Here is a 7,069-nt window from a genome sequence, read left to right on the forward strand (position 1 = left end):
TTGGAAATTGATTTTTACCTCTTTCTTTGATCTATAATTTCTATTTTCTCCACTTTGTCTTTGCTTTACTAAAAATCTTTGTAAAAATTGCCTAGAAGCAGTTTGTGAATTTGTGAACCGCTCGAGATTTTTACAATTTTCTTCTCAGCGAGGTTTTGTCAACTCCTTGAAATGCATCGATGGAGACTTAATGCTATGTATTTTCTTGTTCTAATTGATTTGCTGGTTGGTTGGTAGCTGCTGACTTTTATTGATAAGAATGGATTTATTTTAGAAGTTCAGAAACTTTTAAATCCGAAGTCCAGTTCTACTCATGCTATGATTTTGTGTTGTCCTTTTCAGGAAGTTCACTTGTCATGCACTAGTGCTCTCGTCTCACGATAACAGCAACAGGGAATGCCCGGGTAGAGGTCGGTGCCCTTACCTGAACTTCTTCCTTGCTCCTTATTCAGAACATTGCAATAGTTCCGATCTACTTTGAGGATGTATGCTATTATAGGAGTAGACGCCTTGTTAAAAAAGTTCTCTTGGCGTGTATGAAAAAGTTCATTTCTTTCATAGGGATTTTACAGCATCGAGCGGTTCACTTGTTAACTTTGAGTAGTTCAATTAGGCTACAAAGAAGTTCCCGGTCCTGTAGAAAAAAAAAACAATGTTTGAGTAGTTAACCTGCATCGATGCGAGTCCGGCGATGCCCAACCCGGGAGTTCACATGCATATCCAGGGGATTTCACACACGTGCCCGCCCTCCGTCGACCATTTTTTGAGATGTAATTTTTTCTCTTCTTGTTCTTGAATAGTGGTCACATTCATATAGCTAAAAAATCATAGTGATGTGCTTGCTTTTGTTCTATTTCAGTTGTGCAATCCGAAATTCTTGAGCAGACTGTACTGTATCACGGTACTCTGAAGTTAGCTAGTGAGTTAACTTCTCAAAAAATGGTAGTTGTAACACATGTTCTGAAGTTCAAAATTTCAGTTTGTTTGGTAGAAACAGTTCCAATCGGACATGCTTAATTTGTTAATAGAACATAGTGCTACTTGTAGTTCACTTCTCCTAATTCATGAAGTTCACACATATTTTTACTTGATTATTTAGTTCATCCATTGTTCATTTTTTCCGGCAAAAAAGGTTCAATTCACCCACGAGGAAAACGTTCAATTTTGTTGTCATGAAGTTCACTATTTTCAAACCTGGAAGTTCACATATTGTTTAAAAATATGAAATTAGCTTTTATTTAAAATGTAAAATTCCCTTTTATATTATTTAAAATGTGAAGTTCGCTTTTATATAAAATGCAAGTTCGCTTGTCCACATAAGCACAAAAATTTGAAGTTCGTTTTTATTTAAAAAGCAAATTAGCTTGTCCATAATGTGAAGTTCAGTTTTATTGAAAATGCAACTCCTTGCATCTGTGAAGTGCAGCTGTATATTGTCCTTGCATCTGTCTCTCTTTTCTTTGTATTTGTTCTCTCTTTTCTCTGTATTTGCTCTCTCTTTTTGATGGAAAAAATGAATCAAGGCTAGGAATAATATGGTACAAGTATGTGCTGATGTCATGTCTGGCTATAAAAAGAAGTAGAGGTTCCTTTTCTTTACAAAGAAAGCCAACTGTTTTAACTTGCTTTTGTTGTTCCGTTTCAGGTATTTATCCATGGTAAGAAGGATGTCATGATCCGTCCAGGTACAACAAACCATATGCATATACAGAGTGCACAATGCATATCGGGGATATGACATGATTGCTGAGATGCGAGTAATCAAGCAGGAACGATGATGAACTTGTGAAATTCAGATAAGTAGTGAAGTAGGGATGAACTCTGAAGTTCACCACAACCAGCCGCCGCCGCAGAGCTTATGCGGAATACCACTGGGCCTTCGCCGTGGCTGTGCCTCTCCACAATAGTACCCGGTTGTGGCAGTCTACACCAACACAGCAGGAGTCCACCAGGCGGCGCTCTGGGAGTCCACAATGGGGCAGGTAGGTACATCCTTACATTCACCGCACTTCCTCTAATGTACATTCAGTTTAAGCAACCCCTTGAGAACTTAAAACCTTCTTGACACTTGCTTTACAGTAGCAATGCCAAGGATTCAGCGAGATATTGGTCAAATGAAATTATCTGAAGCAACTAATTTTGGGTCGAATTATCTCAAACCAATGCCAAGGACGATGGGTGAAGTTCACTTCTTCTAAACCTTGTAATTCACTTCTCCTAATTCATGAAGTTCACATCTCTGGAATAGATGAAACAGCAGTTCCAAAATTCTCTTATGTGAGCAACTATTTGCTAACCAGCATTGATGTTTGTATACTAGTAATCAGCCTGATGTAGTTCTTTTTATATTGCAGTTTCATGTGCGATGGTGCTAGCTTGGGAGAATAAAGGGGTCTAGTGTCCACTGTCCAGTAAGCATTCAGCCGCTGCATCAACCAGGTGCCGCCTCAAGCTCGACCAAGCATACTCTGCCCTTTCTTTAGAGCTCAGCAGTTCACATTTTACAGAGCATCAGTTCACGTATGCTGTGCAGCAGTTCACTGAGGAGTTGCCCTCAACGCTGGAGCTGTGCAGCCCTGGGAGACAGAATTGTGAAGTCGGGAAAGCTATAGCTTTGAAGTTCAGAGAGATCTCAATTTATAGTTTTGGTTGAGAAATTGAATAAGTGATGTGAACGAGATTTGTCTTTCTATTGTTTTGTTTCTCTCGCTTTGTTAATGGTTTAGTGTTGAGACCGAATGGATGCGGTTCATTGTATGAATTTTACGAGTTCACATTTTTAAGTACCAAAAAGTACACCGTGTTTGCTGAAAGTTTTGTTTTTCTTGGATGATTATTTATGCAGCACATTCACTCTGTAACTTCAAGTTCACTTTTATTCTCTTGGTAGTTCATTCTTTTTTTGTAAATTGTGTTGCAGCACACGGGCACTATATTTGCATCGATTGGTTCACTGGCTTCAAATAGAAAAAGAAGTTCACCTCGTCCCCATATGAAGTTAGCTTATTTTTATTTTGGAAGTTTGTTTTGTATATTGATATTTTGTATTTTGTGATGCTGCTAGCTATTTGTTTTGTATATTGATATTATTCTGTGAAGTTCCTCTTTATTTGTTAGGAACTTCGGTTTGCATGTATGTGAAGATCCCTTATTATTAAGATTTTTGTCGAATTTGTTTCTGGAAGCTCACTTTATATATGTGCGAAAGTTCAGTATGTACGTATGTCAGTCTACACTTTGTACTACGCATCCTGTTACCATGTGCTTCATCTGAAAAATATCTAATGTAAAGCACATGTATCCTTTTCTTATAAATTTAAAAAGAAATGAAGTTCATTGTTTAGGCTTCCGCGGTTTGATATACAAAACATCGAAGTCCACTAAGAGAAATAGAACAAAAATAAAGAAGTTTGAAAATTCCATACTTTAGTATATTTTGAACTGCTCCTAAACCATAACTATTTTGGAAATATTCTATATGAAAATTTGCACTTTTTTCATAACTTTCCAGCGATGTATAATTTGTATCATTTTGATCGAAAGTTTGAAAACTATCACAAAAGCTGAAAGCAAAATCGACAATTTACATACTCCGTCAGGAAGTTCACTAGCATGTTCTGAGAAGTTCACTCTCATATTCAGGGCAGTTCAACTAGTCTTCATTTCCTGGGCGGAAATCATATACATGAAAATCTTGTGTACAGCCTCCGGTTTCCTAAATCGACCGCCACCCCATGCAATTGGCAATGATATGACTATATTCATACTCCAGGGTGGTGACATGCCACACTTAATCAATCTAAGTGAGACAATTTTAAAATGTTCCGAGTCGGCGTTGCATCCGATTGTGGGTATTTCTGAAATTAATTTTAAACAGTTTGGAATTTTGAAAAATGTTCAACATGAAAAAGTTTCGCTTAATCAATATCTATCCAACGACATATCATTTGTAATAATCCGACAAGCGGTTAAAAATTACAACCTAAGAAACCGTTGAAAAAACGTGAAGTTTGGAAAAATGGGAACAACCATTTTCAAATCTGCTCTTAAACCGTGACGAATTTGGTAAAATGTTCAACATGAAAAAGTTTCGCCTAGTTAATATCTTTCCAACGACATATCACTTCCATCAATCCGACAAGCGGTTTAAAAACTAGAGCCAAACAAGTTCAGTAAAATCGAGAAATCCGTGAAAACATAGTTTGGCATATTTAAAATTAGTTTTAAATCATACATAATTTCGAAAACAAATAGAAACAAAAAAGATGCGAAATTTGTATATCTTTCCAACGCCATATCATATGCGTCATTCCGATAAGAGGTTCGTAAATTGGCCGCAAAATACTGTCCGCCAAAACACATGAAATTCTGGTGTTCCGCCAGGAAGTTCACTTCCCAGCAGCGGGAAGTTCAGAAAGGGTTCGAGAATAGTTATTCTCGAACTGGTTCGAGAATAGCAGACATATATATATATATATATATATATAAGTATATATATAGTTATTAGCCGCATGGGTACATTGCAAAATGAAATAACACGACTACGGTGGTGGAGGAGGATGGCGGCTACGGTGGTGTAGGAGGAGGGCAGCCGTGGCGGCTACGGTGGTGTAGGAGGAGGGTGGTGGCTACGGTGGCGGTTACGATGGTGGTGGCGACTACGGTGGTGGTGGCGGTGACGGCTACGGTGGCGGCTACGATGGTGGTGGCGGTGGCGGCTAAGGTGGTGGTGGCGATGAATAATTACTAACATAAACTAAAATTACTAACTATATAACTAAAATAATTAAACTACTATATAACTAAAAATTACTAACTATATAAACTAACATAATACTAATATAATTAAACTAACTATATAACTAAAATAATTAACCTAACACTAATATAAACTAACATAATAATATAACTAAACTAAATATATAACTAACTATATAAACTAACAAAATGGCATGCACAAGGAAATGAAATGGGTTTTGTTTATCATCTCATTTCTACCAAGTAATGATTTCCATATGCATGTGTGCTTTACCATAAAGATTTATAATAACTTATCCATCGTAGATGGAATGTCATAATTTGAACAACTCATTATTTTCATTTGACCAGAACAAAATAATAATTATAAAGTTCTTTATTATAAATCTGAAGGGCTAGGTAGAATTCCAACGACGAACACAATAACACTTTATTTTGTTCCACACGTGCATTCCTATCATATTCCTTGTCAGTCGTTTAGGCTATTGTATTGTTGTATTGCGTTGTTTTGTATGATACCTCATACAAACCAATATGGTATAAATACCCAAGAATTTTATTGTGTGACCAAACAAGGAATACATTCATAACATGTATATCATCTATATACACCTGAGCTAGACTTTCTAGTCTTTTCTTTCTTTCTGCCAAAATCTTTTGTAGTTTCTCTTTTAGCTTTCCTCATTCTCAGAAAACACTTCACCTTCAATAACTTCTAGGTCCATTGGTCAAATACTAATAACCTTGAGGTTCTTACTTTGAAGCTGATCATCACATGACAAGTGTTCCAGATTTCACTATTAGTAACCTTTTAATGTGATGAACAATTTCACTCATAATTTTTATCCATAAAATCATGACGACTTTTCGAGACCATGTCTGTACATGCTAGGCTCGTAAAGTTTAACCTTAGTACTCGTATGTGCAAATCTGGCTTACACCCGTTGTATGCACACGTAGAATCTATAACACCCGATCATCACGTGATGCTTCGAAACGACGAGTCTTAGCAACGGTGCATACTAAGGACGATCACTTCATGGATATGCAAATATCGTTAGTGCCCAACTAGTTGAAGGATTGGGACGTCTGGCGTCTTCAACCTTCGTACATTCCCATAAAACTTATGAGTTTATGTAGTCTCACTAGATTATATTCTATCATCTTGCAATAAGGTCTTAGACATCACATATATCTCATACCTTGCTTATTACTGAAAACAAAATTTCCAGCTCCTTACTTTTCAAACGAATTTGAACTTCAAGTTTCACGGAGACAAGATGATTTTAGGTACTAATTGAAACCATTGCTCTTTGAATCAGCAATGTGAGTTTTACTAAAAGTTTGCAATAGGACTTAATCATTTCTTGATTCTTTAACAATACGGTACTAGTCCGTAAAGTTTCTTGTCAGACTTAACAGTATTTCTATCTCAATTACAAGACTAGCGCATGGTAGATAACGGATGCCAATTCCGCAAATTTAATTCAAAATACTATTCAAACTATGTTCATGATAATTAGTTCATGTTTTAATCAAATACTAATGAACTCCCACTTAATACAACATCCCTCATAGTTGTTTAGTGGCACATGATCCATATCCACTACACCAAAACCGATCATCACGTGAGATGATGTAGCTTCAATGGTGAACATAACCATGTTGATCATATCATCCATATGAATCGTGTTCAACCTTTCGGTTTCCTGTGTTCCGAGGCCATGTCTGTACATGCTAGGCTCGTCAAGCAAACCCAAGTATTTCCGCCTGTGCAACATGGCCTACACCTGTTGTATGTGAACGTAGAATCTATCACATCCGATCATCACGAGATGCTTCAAAATGATGAACTTTAGCAACGGTGCATACGAGGGGAGAACACTTTATTATCTTGATATTAATGTGAGGGATCATCTTATAATTCTACCGTCGCGATCTAAGCAAGATAAGATGCATAAAGGATATGTGATATGATATGGCCTTTCTTCTTGTGCTTTTGATCTCCATCTCCAAAGCACACAAGCATTATCTCCATCATCACCAGCATTGCACCAAGGTCCATGGCGCCGCTTCATGGTTGTCCACCATGCATAGCAACTATTACAACTACTAACTCATAGTAATGGAATAAAGCTATTACATGGTGAATAGACACGTAGGTCTTAACAAAATTAAAGACAACCATTATGCTCCTGCCGGTTGCCACAATACAATAATGAACATCTAATACATCAAATATAATCATCACATCATGGCCATATCACATCACCAAACCCTGCAAAAACAAGTTAGACGCCTCTAATTTGGA

Source organism: Lolium perenne, chromosome 3 (genome assembly GCF_019359855.2).
Source record: "Lolium perenne isolate Kyuss_39 chromosome 3, Kyuss_2.0, whole genome shotgun sequence".
Classification (NCBI taxonomy): domain Eukaryota; kingdom Viridiplantae; phylum Streptophyta; class Magnoliopsida; order Poales; family Poaceae; genus Lolium; species Lolium perenne.